Source organism: Oryctolagus cuniculus, chromosome 21 (assembly GCF_051225735.1).
Source record: "Oryctolagus cuniculus isolate XC-2025 breed Fujian yellow rabbit chromosome 21, ASM5122573v1, whole genome shotgun sequence".
Lineage (NCBI taxonomy): Eukaryota > Metazoa > Chordata > Mammalia > Lagomorpha > Leporidae > Oryctolagus > Oryctolagus cuniculus.
The window spans coordinates 26,910,827-26,924,011 of NC_142887.1; the positions used below are offsets into that span (position 1 = coordinate 26,910,827).

Sequence of the window (13,185 nt, forward strand, 5' to 3'; positions counted from 1 at the left end):
GATCCGTGCTAACTAAGAGAGCACCTAAAAATAATCTACAGAACTGAAATTAACGCTTCGAGACGCAATGACTTTGAACAGCCCTTGTCTCGACTGCTCGACTGTTGAGGAACAATTATTTTTCATACAATTTGTGGAACTCTTTACTTAATATAGAGTTATTTGTATGTGTATAAAGTTAACTGAAAATAGATCTTAGTAAAAAATAAGAATGGAAATAGGAGAGGGAGGAGGAAGAAGGGTGGGAGTGTGGGTACGGTGGGAAGAATCACTATATTCCTAAAATTGTATTTATGAAAAATAAAAATAAATAGTTATACATTTTTTCAAAAGATTGATTTATTTACTCGAGAGGTGGAATTACAGATACTGAGAAGGAGAGACAGAGAGGGAGGTCTTTGATCCTCTGGTTCACTCCCTAAATGGCTGCAATTCTTCCAGGTCTCCCACGTGGGTGCAGGGGCCCGAGCACGTGGGCCATCTTCCATTGCTTTCCCAGGCTGGATCAGAAGGGGAGCAGCCAGGACACGAACCAGTGCCCAAGTGGGATGCCGGTGTCACACGCAGATGCTGAACCTACTATGCCACAGCGCTGGCCCTGAGGAAGGCAGCCCTTAACCACTGAACCAAATGCCTGTAACCATTTTCTTTTATCTCCTTACTTCCTGGTACTTCAACGTATATTCAACACATATTTTCTCTGCCCCAGCACTGGAATCAACAGGTTTTCCAAATAGCCCTTGTATTAATCGCCGCTATAACTAAAATACTCGAGAGAAACGACTTATGGAGGTAGGAGGTAGGTTTCAGCTCACTCTTCCCCGCTCACAATGCATGACTGGCTCCCGCGCTGGTGTGGTGTCCAGTGGGCATGGCAGGTGGCGGGACACGTGCAGAGGAAGGGTCCTGTGGCGAGCCGGGCAGCGTGGAAGTCTATGTGGGTCACACAACTGGGTCACAGGCTCCCTCCAGCCACCTGATCCTCTTCAGTCACTTCCCAAATGCCTCACCTTCAGGCGTCCTCATTGGATTAAGTTTCCGCCCTCTCAGCACCATTCACACAAGACTTTGTGCTTGGAACACCTGCATGAGTCGGGAAGCCAAATCACGGTCCACGTACGGCTGCCCTGCTCCGTCTCACTGGAGAATGGTATTTGGAAACCATAATCTGAGTGCTGGGGGTGCTCAGGCGTGCGGGGTTTCATTGTCCGGGCCTTCTCAGTGGACAGAAGTGAGTCTGTAAAGCGTTTAACCAGCTGACCTCATTATCTAAGAAAACGAAACAAACGAAACAAAACAAAACAAAAAAAGCACTTAACACATTAAGCTGTCCATTTCCATTTAGAGCATCTCCCTGGCTGTGTCCCCGGGCCACCCTGGGACTGCCCCTGACACCTTCCATGCCCGGATGATGAGAACAGGGGGCTGGCTGGGCCATGCCCTCCCGGGAGTCACAGAGGAAGGGGCAAGCCCCATCCCAGTCGCTTTGTGGAACAGGTACCCCGGCTATTTCTCAACTCTTAGGAAAATCCCAGTGGGGGCAGCGAGGGGCCCTACCTGGGCATCCTCACACCTGCCTTTGGGGCTGTCCTGTACTTCAGTGGCTCTCTGATCTCGAGAAGGGGGTGGTCCCTCTCTGAGCCACTGCACCCAGAAAGCCAGACTGTACCACTAAAACAGTCAACACATCGCAACCTCCTGGCAAATCTCTGTTTGATTTCTCTTTCCGTAGAGACGATCACCACACACTTAGTGGCTTCAGACCACGTCCATCAGTGCCTTCACGGTTCTGTGGGCCACAAGTTCCATGTGCTCTCCCGAGCCTCAGTTTCCCTCTTCTGCAAACCAGGGAGAGTAACAGAACCTACTTCCTGGAGCCAGTGTGGAGACACCGGAGACAGAATCAGGCACAGCTTGGTACAGCTATGTTACCCATCGCCAGTCAACCCCACCTTCCTGGGCCAGCTGGGCATCGCCACCTGGGTGCCAGAGGTGGTGGCGGTGAGAAGGTTGCAGGTGCAGGTGTAGTCCTGAGCTGCACTTGAGTCTGCCGGTGTGAAGCCTGGGGACGAGGCACCTCTTGGCCCAGCTGGTTCAGGCCCTGGGTCAAGGAGCCGGAGGTGCAGCGCCCCTCCTGGTCAGTTCGGGATTTGGCTCTGTGTGCACCGCACCTGCCATGGGGCACAGCCACCAGCAGCTGCCTCTTCACCACCCTCCCGCCCCCTGCTTCCCACTCTGACCCACCTAACGGCCAGAGGGAGCCTTCAAATCCATCAGAACACAGTTGGCCCCTGCCCGACCCTCCTAGGAACCATGACCCATATGATCTCCCACCTGGCACCATGCCCCTGCTGCCGTCTGCCGCCTCTGCCTGGTGCCCCGACACCAACACGCCCTTCCCACCCTCTGGCTCTGAGTCACAGCCACCGTTTCCCAAGGCTTTGTGTGTGCCACGCCCCGGGCTGTGCTCTCTACAGGGATTTCCTCCAGGGGCAGGTATTGTGGCACCGTGGGAGAGACCACTTTTTGGGACGCCCCCATCTCCTGCTGGGAGCTGGTTTGAATCCCAGCTGCTCTGCTTCTGATTCAACTTCCTGCAGCTGTGCACCCTGGGAGGCAGCAGGTGAGGGCTCAAGTGCTTGGGTCCTGGTTCTTGGCTTTGGCCTGGCCCAGCCTCGGTTGTTGTGGGCATTTGGAGAATGAACCAGTGGGTGGAGGATCTCTGTCACTCTGCCTTTCAAAGAAATAAAATACAATAAAACTTAAAAAAGATTCTCCTTTAATACTGCTATTTTCCCATATTATAAAGGGAAATTGAGGCTCAGAGAGGGAAAGAGACCCACCCCCACCCCCGGTCACACAGCTGGCAGAGGCAGAACCGGGCTGCCCTTCTCTAAAGCTGCCGTTCAGTACAGCCCAGCCTGCTCTGGGCCCCTCAGAGGGCACAGATGACAGCATTCCTGGCTGGGGTGCCACTGCCGCCGTGCGGAAGGGATGCCCTGAGCAGCCAGACTGTGCTGCTCTGTTCCTGGGGCTGCCAGCGTCCAGCCAGGGCCAGCCATCGGCCCCGGGCAGAGTCCGCCAGCCGTCTGCAGCCCCACGATCTGTGTTGCTTCTGCAGAATCGTTCTGCCTCACTTACCATGTTTCTCCTTTTAATTTCTAGCTCATCTTCTGCAGACTCGGCTTGCTGGTGCTGCTCTTACCCTGGAAATAAATGGCTACCACTCAGCAAGCGAGGCAGACAGGATGGAGGTAGGAACACAGCTCTGGTCTCGGATTCCTGTTTGGATCCACAGCTGACCCACTGTGTGTGTGTGTGGCCTTGGAGGAGCTGCTTCTCTCTGTGTTCCCATCATCATTTGGAAAATGAGAACAATACAAGGGCCCACCTGACAAGGGAGGTTGGAAGGCTTAAATGACGGATCTCAGTGCTTAGAACAGTGCCCAATATGAGGTGAGGTTTTTTTTTTTTTTTTTAAAGATTTATTTTATTTATTTGACAGACAGAGTCACAGAAAGAGGTAGAGACAGAGAGAGAGAGGGAGTGAGGTCTTCCATCCGCTGGTTCACTCCCCAAATGGCTGCAACGGCCGGAGCTGAGCTGATCCGAAGCCAGGAGCCGGGGTGCAGGGGCCCAAGCACTTGGGCCATCTTGAGCTGCTTCCCCAGGCACATCAGCAGGGAGCTGGATTGGAAGTGGAGCAGCTGAGACTCAAATCAGCGCCCATATGGAAGCCGACACCACAGGCCAGGGCTTTAACCGGCTGCGCCACTGTGCGAACCCCACAAGGTGAATTTAACAAATGCTCTCCATTGGGGTCACCATGTCATGCTCATTATTCACATAGACCAGGCCAGATGCCTCTGGGATTTATTTGAAAGACAGAGTGGCAGAGAGAGAGAGACAGACAGAGAGAGAGAGAGGAGAGAGAGGAGAGAGGGAGAGCTTCCATCTGCTGGGACACTCACCAAATAACGCAACAGCCACGGCTGGGCCAGGCTGAAGCCAGCAGCCAGGAACTCCATCCGGGTCTCCCACATGGATGCCAGGGACCCAAAAACTTGGGCCATGCTCTGCTGCCTTCCCAGGCACATTAGCAAGAAGCTAGATCAGAAGTTGAGGGCCGGTGCCGCGGCTCACTAGGCTAATCCTCCGCCTTGCGGCGCCGGCACACCAGGTTCTAGTCCCAGTCGGGGCGCCGGATTCTGTCCCAGTTGCCCCTCTTCCAGGCCAGCTCTCTGCTGTGGCCAGGGAGTGCAGTGGAGGATGGCCCAGGTGCTTGGGCCCTGCACCCCATGGGAGACCAGGAGAAGCACCTGGCTCCTGCCATCGGATCAGTGCGGTGCGCCGGCCGTAGCGTGCTGGCCGCGGCGGCCATTGGAGGGTGAACCAACGGCAAAGGAAGACCTTTCTCTCTGTCTCTCTCTCTCACTGTCCACTCTGCCTGTCAAAAGAAAAAGAAGAAGTTGAGCAACCAGGACTTGAGTGCCACTCCAGTATGGGATACCAGCGTTGCAAGCGGTGGGTTAACCCACTGTGCTACAACACTGGCCCAGAAATCTTTACTCTGTTTGACCTGACCTCAGCCCTCCGGCGCCCACATCTTGGCTGCCCGCTGCTCACTCCCCTCCAACAACAGGGGCCTTGCTCCTTCCACACGCCAGGCTCGTTCTGGCAGCAGGTGCACTTCCTGCCAGGTGCACTTGCCTGACGGGCCTTCTCCCAGGACCTTTGCAGGGCTGGCTCCTGACGTCAGTACACAACAGCTTCCTTATCTGCAGAAGGAGCTGCTTTGTGGAGGATTCCCCTGGCCGCTCTCTAGAGCAGCCCCTGCCCCATACTCTACAGCCTTCCACACGCCATCTGCTTTCGCCGTCTCCCTAGCACTTAGGAAATTGTCTCAAGCACTTGTTCCTTTTCTGTCTCTGTCGCCCCATCCAAATTGGCCTGGGTCTGTTCAGCTCACCACGGTATCCCCGGCTCCTAGCAAAGGCCCTGCCTCACAGGGGTACTCAATAAGCGTGCATTGAACGAATGCATAAACCCCCATGCCAGGGGCCGGCGCTGTGGCATACTAGGTTAAGTCTCCACCTGCGGTGCCAGCACAGGTGGGCACCGGTTCATGTCCTGGTGACCCCCGTTCTGATCCAGCTCTCTGCTCGTGGCCCGGGAAAGCAGTGGAAGGTGGTGCTTGGAGCCCTGCACCTGCATGGGAGACCCAGAAGAAGCTCCTGGCTCCTACTAGCTTCAGATGGTCCCAGCTCTGGCCATTGCAGCCATTTGGGGAGTGAATCAGCAGATGGAAGACTTTCTCTCTCTCTCTCTCTCTCTCTCTCTCTCTCTCTCTCTCCATTTCTCTGTCTATAACTCTACCTCTCAAATGAATCAATAAAATCTTTAAGAAAAAAAAAAACACACCATGCTAAAGACCAGGAGACCGAGTCACAGAGAGGCGAAGCAGCTTCCCAGGACACACAGCAGAGACACGGCCCAGGTTTGACTGGCTCCTGGAGGCAGAGGGTCCGGGAAGGGGTGAGACCACCCGCCTCTGCCCCCCAAGCCCCAGCAGGGGCCCAGAGGTGAGGGGAGCTGCAGGTGTTCTCCTGGAATAATGTACACCTTTCAGATGCGCCCTCCCCCGCCACGCCTGCTAAGCACACAGTGAGTATTTGCCCGGTACCTGCTTGTGCTGGGCTGCTCTTCCTGACCGCTTGCCACTATGTGCCAGGCTCTGTCTGATGCATTTCAACCCCAAAGGGCTGTACTGAGGCACACGGGGCTGCCCAGGGCTGCCCCTTCAAAAGCTGTCTTTGGGGCAGGCACTTAGCCTGGTGGTTAAGACGCCTGTGTCTCACGTCAGAACGTCTGGGGTCCACTCCCAGCTCCAGCTCCCAACTGCAGCTGCTTGCTGACATAGACTCTGGGAGGCAGCAGTGCTGGCTCTAGTAATTGGGTCCCTGCCACTTCCTGCAGGAGACCTGGGTTGACTTTGGGCTCCTGGCTTCGAGCTGGCGCAGTATCAGCTGTCTGCACACACGCAGGGCGTGAAGAGGCTGGGCTCAAGCAGGGAGGTAGCACGGGCTGGCCTCAGGGCACAGGCAGACGGGGTGGGGTGGGGGGCTCCTACCTGAATCCAGCTTCTTGTGCACATGTTTGATGGGTGTCTGGCTAGAGGAGGGGATCCAGGTGGAAATGCCTGCAGCGTGGGCAGTGGGGCGCCGCCTTTGAGACTGGCCGCGCAGCCACCCCTCAGGCAGACAGCGGGAAGCTGTGCATCATGGCTTGGAGGGGAATGATCCGTGGGTCTGCAGGTGGAGGAGCAGGTGCAGGGCCACAAAGGCTAGCTGGGCCCACAGAGGTCCTCCAAGGAGGTATGACCTGCTGGGCCTGGGATGGGACACCCACCTCAGCTCACACAGGCCCCCTGGAGAGTTTATCCACGTGGCCCAGCCCCACAGCAGACTGGTCCATGTCTGATAGGTGAGAACGTAATCAGGATTTACTGCCATGGAGAGAGGCTTGTCCCATGTTGTTGAATTGGAAAATGAAAAACATCAAGCTACACGGGCCAGCCTGCGATGCCGGCATCCCATATCAGAGTGCTGGTTCAAGTCCTGACTGCTCCGCTTCTGATCCCTGCAAATGTGCCTGGGAAAGTAGCAGATGACCCAAGTGCTTAGGCCCCTGCCATCCATATGGGACACCCGGATGGAGTTCCTGGCTTCAGACTGGCCCAGCCCCAGCCATCGTGGTCATTTAGGGTGTGAACCAGTGGATGGAAGACCTCTGTATTTCTGTGACTCTACCTTTCAGAAAAACTAAATAAATCTTCCAAAAAAGAAAAAAAATGCATATCATGAAAATTATGCATGGCTATCGAAAATTTTTGCACTAAAATAAGCTTATCTTTTCACTCCATTTTCCGTGCACTTTTAGAATTCCTCTTGTACACAGAGAAAGTATCCAGACGTTAGCAGAACGAGCTCACGGGAGAGGGCATTTGGGGCAGTGGTTAAGCTGCAACTTGGGACTCCAATTTGGGGGTGCCTGGGTTCGAGTCCTAGCTCCACTCTGGATTCCAGCTTCCTGTTAACATGCACCCTGAGAGAAGCAGGTGATGGCTCACACACTTGGTTCACTGGCACCCACTTGGGAGCCCCTGATGGAATTCCAGCCTCCTGGCTTTGGTCTGGCCCCATCATGGCTGTTGTAGGCATTTGTGGAGTGAAGCAACAGATGTAAAGCCTCTATCTCTTTCTCTCCACCTTTCAAGTAAATAAAAAGAAATAAAACATTATTATTTGCTTTTTAAAGATTTATTTATTTGAAAGGCAGAGTTACACAAAGAGAAGAAGAGAGAGGGAGAGATCTTCCATCCATTGATTCACTCTCCAAGTGGCCAAAATGGCCGGAGCTGGGCCAGCCCAAACCCAGAAGCCAGGAGCTTCTTCCAGGTCTCCCACGTTGGAGGAAGGGCCCAAGCACTTGGGCCATCTTCTGCTGTTTTTCCAGGCGCATTAGCAGGGGGCTGGATCAGAAGTGGAGCAGCTGGGGCTCAAATCGGCACCCATATGGATGCCGGCGTCACGGGCGGCAGCTTTACCTGCTACGCCACAATGCTGGCCGCAAACATTTTTTAAAGAAAGGCTGAACTGTGCAGGTACAGTGCTCAGCACAGTGCACACGCAGGGGCCTTGCTCCATGGATAGTGGCTGTCACCATTGGTGACATGAGACCCTCCCACTGCAGCTGGGAAGGTCCTGGGCAGTCTGAGCTCCATAAAGCCTGCACGACTGCATTGACTGACAGCACTCAGCCTCAGCAGCAAGAGCTGAGCCAGGCCCTGTGCTCAGTGCTGCTCCGAGCTCCAGGTGTGCAGGCATCCGGGTCCCCGAGTGCCCTCTGTGCCCTGCCTCTCACCCACCCTCACGTTCTAAGCCCGCTCCTGGGAGGGCTTCCTTGAGCCTGGAGGAGCCAGGCCCCCAGCAGGCGCTGCAGGCTCCCCTCGGCTGCACCAGCTTTTTCTCTGTAACCTTCGCGAGCTCCGGGAGGCTGTAAATCTCTCCTGGCAGGGACTGCAGAGGCTCAGCCCGGGAGCCGGGCAGGCTGCCTTCCTTGTCCTCCTTTGGCTCTGCAGGCTGCAGCTCCTCTCAGAAGCCAGGGCAGCACGCCCAGGGCCAGGCGACTGCAGCAGTCTTGTCCTCATCCTTCAAGGCCATTGCCAAGGGATGGGCTCCCCATCGCCACGCCCGAGTCCCTTCTCCACTCGGCCTGATTCCCCAACTGAAAAACAAGGGGGCTGTCTGAACTACCACTGAAAAAGGCTCTCTCTCTCTCTCTCTCTCTCTCTCTCTCTCTCTCTCTCTCCCACACACACACACACACACACACACACACAATTTTGCACACAAGCCTCACCAGCTGCTTCTGCCACCAGACCCATCATGAACCTGCCGGGCTAATAATTGTTGCATTTCAAGCTACTGTTATTTGCAAAAAGCAAGTTGCAAATCAGGATGGATAGCAGGATTTAAAAACAAAAATGTGAACATATACTCGTGAGTGGCTAGTAAAATCTGGCGGGATCTATGCAGCATCGGATGGGAGGGCCCTCTGGCTGAGACGTCTCTCGCACCATCCATCTCCAGGGTTGCGTCTGTATAATAAACGGTTCCTGGGCTTTCCTGCGGGACACGGAGGTCTCAGGAACAAGCACTGCCTACCCCAGACACTGTTGTCACTCAGTGTTGTTTTTTTTTAACATGTGTGTGGTATTTTTAGGGATTTTTTTCCCCCATTTCTGATATGACCCTATAGTAGTATCACCAACAATCTCAAATTCCAGGCCATTGATCCTTCTGTTCAGCAAACTGGGTCGACCAGAGACCCAGAATAGCAAAGTGGATGCAGGCTTCTGACCCACAGTCGATCTATAGGATGAGGGCTATGACTCAACACTTAGTGCTGGGGTCTTACACACCAGGTAATCAGCTTATCTGGTCCGGCCTCCGTTTACCCTCCAAAATAGGCTTATGGTAGTTCCCACACCTCCAGGGCTTCTTACTTTGGTAAGAAGAAAACCACAGTAAGTTCTGTTTTGTTTCTAAGGAAAAGACGACAGTGGGGCAGGCTCTCAAGGCCCTGTCCGGGTGCCCAGGGGAGGTGGTGGGTCTTAGAAATGCACTCGTGTGTCTTGACCAACTCCTTCGCTGCTGGTGGGTCTCGAGGTGAACCCCAGAAGGTCCCCCACGGGGCCAGGAGCCCAGAGGACAACCGTGGCTCATGGGAGCCAGCCTGGACGCTGGCGTCTGGCATTAGTTCAGCAATGGGGATATAAAAAACCCAGACATCACCTCATCGCTGTCTCATCAAAAAAGGAGACTTTCTGCCTGCACACCCCTGCAGAGGACAAATTCCTGCCACTGTGTCACCTGGGAGGGGTCAGGGAGAGCCGAGTAGGGAATCTACGGGGTTCTCCCCCTCCTGGGGGTCAGGGGGCAGCCCCAGTCATCACAGCCGTCCTGGGACTGGCCTCTTGGTAACCATGGCAACCCTAGCTCCTGGGCACTATGTGGGCACCCTCCACTCCTTCCCACAACCCTGCAAGAGAGGTACTGCCCCCCCCCGCCCCCGCTTACCTGCTCCTGGAGGTGAGAGGCTTGGCTGGGGGTCCCTGAGCCACAGTCAGGATCTGCCCCAGTCTGACTCACTCCAGATGCAGTGGTTCAGCTTCCTGGGGGTGAAGCCCCGGATGTGACCATGGGCAGGCCCGCTGAGTGCCCCGCTGACGGCTTCAGCATCCATGCCAGGGGTGTTCACAGGAAAACTCCAGGCTGCCACCCCACTTCCTCTGGAGTTCAGACGCAGGCCTTTCTGGACGATTTGGTCTGAACACAGGGCCTGTCAGCTGCAGAGAGAAAACTGACACAAAGGAACACAACCCCACGAGGCCGGGCAGTCTCCCCAGGATACAGTGGGAAGATCCCCACAGCCCTAGGTACCCAGTGTGTCTTCTCGGGGCCAGTTCTGCCCCCCTGGCTCCTCTGGCCATGCCGGCTTGGCCTACTGAGCTCAGGGTCCCCACGGCTTCTCCTTGTCCGACTCCTGCCCTGGAGGGCATGGGGGCTCTGCGGGCAGAGTGCTGTTCAGGACACTGGGACCCTGCTGGCCCCCAGGACCAACATCCACAGCACAAGGCAGAAAGGGGCCTTGTAAACACCCCTGCCTTTTCTGCTTTCCTTGCCTAGTCTTTGCAATTGAGTGCCAAGATGGCGCACCAGGAGAGCCAGAACCCTTAGCATTCAGGTCTGGCTTTGAACCCAGACTTTTATGCTAAGTTGACAGTCATTTACCATTGATCACTATACAGGTCCTTTGCGGTGTGATCTCAGACACAGTTACCAACCTTTCTGTGCTCTGCGCAGCACCCCAGGAGCGGGCCCCTGTGAACTACATTTCCCAAGCTTCTTTGCCAACTGGCTCTGGTCCAGCACATGGGAGGCAGGGAAGGGAAACTGGAGGGTGGGACAAGTCTGGGTATTCCCCTGCCCAGAGCAGCCCAGGGCTCTGTGGTTCCAGGCCGCAGGTATAGGTACCCATGCCCTCCTGCCTCCTATTTGGCTTTCAACTACCTCAAATCTTTTTTCACTGCACACTTTAAAAAATTGTGTAAAATTTATTGAACATGAAATCTGCCATTAAAAACGATTTACTTATGTATTCATAAGGCAGAGTAACAGGGAGGGGGGAGAGTCAAAAAGATAGATCTTCCATCTGCTGGTTCACTCCCCAAATGGCCACAACAGCCAGGGCTGAGTCAGATGGAAGTCAGGGGCCCAGAACTCCATCTGGATCTCCCACATGGGTGGCAGGGCCCCAAGCACTTGGGCCATCATCTGCTGCCTTCCCAGGTGCATTAGCAGGGAGCTGGATCAGAACCCAGGACTCGAATATGGCATTCTGATACAGGATGTCAGCGTTGCAAGTGGTGGTTTAACCCACTGAGCTACAGTGCTGGCTCCATTTTTACTGTTCAGTGTACAGTTCAGTGGTATTCATTACTAACGTTGTGGCTAACGTGTGGCGCAGCGTGTTAAGCCACAGCCTGCAATGCCAGCATCCCATATGGGTATCCTTTCAAATCCCAGCTGCTGATCAAACTTCTGATCTAACTCCCTGCTAACGTGCTTGGGAAGGCAGCAGAGGATGGCCAAGTGCTTGGGCCCTGCACACACGTGGGAGACCTGGCTCCAGGTTCCCCATTGCAGCCTGGCCCCGCCCTGGCTCTGTGGCCATTTGGAGAGTGAACCGACACATAGAAGATTCTCTCTCTCTCCCCCTCTCCCTCTCTCTTTCTGCCTTTGCCTCTCTGTAACTCTGGCTTTTGAATAATAAATAAATAAATCTTTTTAAAAAAAATGTTGTGCTACTATCTCTAATATCTATTTCCAAATGAAATCCTTACAACACCCTTTTGGGGGCTGAACCAAACTGGGCTGCTTTGCAGGCGGTAAACACCCTCTCAGGCAGTTCCTTCCCCACATATCTCAAATCCCACGAGGCTGCATGGAGTGGGAGAGAGAAGACAGCCCCATTTCCCAGAGGGAGAAACTGAGGCGCAGGAAGACCCAGAGCTCCTGAGTAAGAGGGGCTCCCAGGCTCGGGATTCCCACCCCTGCGCTCCGTCTGTACCCCCAGGCTCCCCCGCCCAGCCTGGGTGCCTGTCCTGCTGCCCTGCCCCCTGCCAAGGGCAAATCCTGTCAATGGGCTCCTCTGGACCAGAGGACCGCCCTGGGGAGCAGCAGGGAGGCAGGGGTCCTGGGTCTCTGCAAGCCCAAGAACCAAACAGTCCATCCCCTCTGCAGGTGGGAAGCGAAGTGAGAGCTCCCAGGGGCTTGCGAGCTGCCCCTTCCAACGGAAGCCTGCAGGGCTGGGACAGTCCAGGTCGTGTGTCAGCTTCCAAGGCAATTTGGGGTACTCTCTTAATCCTCAGAGACAATAGGGAGTCCTCGGGGAGGCACACCCACTGGGTTCCCATCAGCAAGCAGTGGAGCCGGGAATCAGAGGCCTGCCTAGTGCCCCACAGGGGTACGCCCCCCTACTCCCCACCTGCCATCACCCCCGCCCTGCAGCCCCCTGCCCTTGCACAGGTTGTTTCCCCACGCTGAGCTGCCTCTGCGAGGGATAAGAAAACAGGGATCGCACTGGGCCGAAGGGAGACCCCACAGCCTGACGCAGCCCTTTACTATGGCAGTGGCGGGCGAGACCGTGGCCCAGCGCCCAGCCTCTGCGGCAGCCTCCAGAGCAGAGCCGGGCAGGCAGCTGGCCCAGCTGCGAGGCAGGCACAAGGGCAGCGGGGATGGGAACCCAGGACAAGGAGGGGGCCTCAGGGCAAGGGCGTGGAGGTCTCTGGTGGCCGCACACCCCGGCCAGGCCCTGGTGGGCACTCTGTCCCGAGTCCCGAGCAGCTCTGGTGGCCGGGGCGTCTCACAGGCCTGCGTTTGAAGTTGGCTCTAAAAATGCACACCCGGCACTTCTCTGGGAAAACATCAACCTGCTGGGATGATCTCCAGACTGCCTCTTGGGGAGGACCTGGGTAGAGGGGGGCTGACGAGGAGCAGGGAGACTTCCCTGTCTGCTTTTTGGGACTTTGGCCTTTTGTGCCATGAATAAATACTTTTTTTTTTTTTTTTTGACAGGCAGAGTGGACAGTGAGAGAGAGAGAGACAGAGAGAAAGGTCTTCCTTTGCTGTTGGTTCACCCTCCAATGGCCGCCGCGGCTGATGCACCGCGCTGATCCGATGGCAGGAGCCAGGTGCTTCTCCTGGTCTCCCATGGGGTGCAGGGCCCAAGCACTTGGGCCATCCTCCACTGCACTCCCTGGCCACAGCAGAGAGCTGGCCTGGAAGAGGGGCAACCAGGACAGAATCCGGTGCCCCGACCGGGACTAGAACCCGGTGTGCCGGCGCCGCAAGGCGGAGGATTAGCCTAGTGAGCTGCGGCGCCGACCCATGAATAAATACTTTTTAAAAATTAAAGCCTGGATGGGGCCGGTGCTGTGGTGCAGTGGGTTAATGCCCTGGCCTGAAGCGCCAGCATCCCATTTGGGTGCTGGTTTGAGACCCGGCTGCTCCACTTCTGATCCAGCTCTCTGCTATGGCCTGGGAAAGCAGTAGGAGATGG

The 13,185-nt window shown here is 55.6% G+C and overlaps 1 long non-coding RNA gene across 1 annotated transcript; it reads right to left on the reverse strand.

Moving 5' to 3' along the window:
- Positions 1-317: 317 nt before the first annotated feature.
- On the reverse strand, positions 318-3,256 carry LOC149119871 (uncharacterized). Its single transcript, XR_016227320.1, has 2 exons — positions 3,142-3,256; positions 318-1,269 (listed from the first exon to the last, which is right to left on the reverse strand). It is a non-coding gene; the product is annotated as an uncharacterized LOC149119871 (long non-coding RNA).
- Between the last annotated feature and the right edge of the window lie 9,929 nt (positions 3,257-13,185).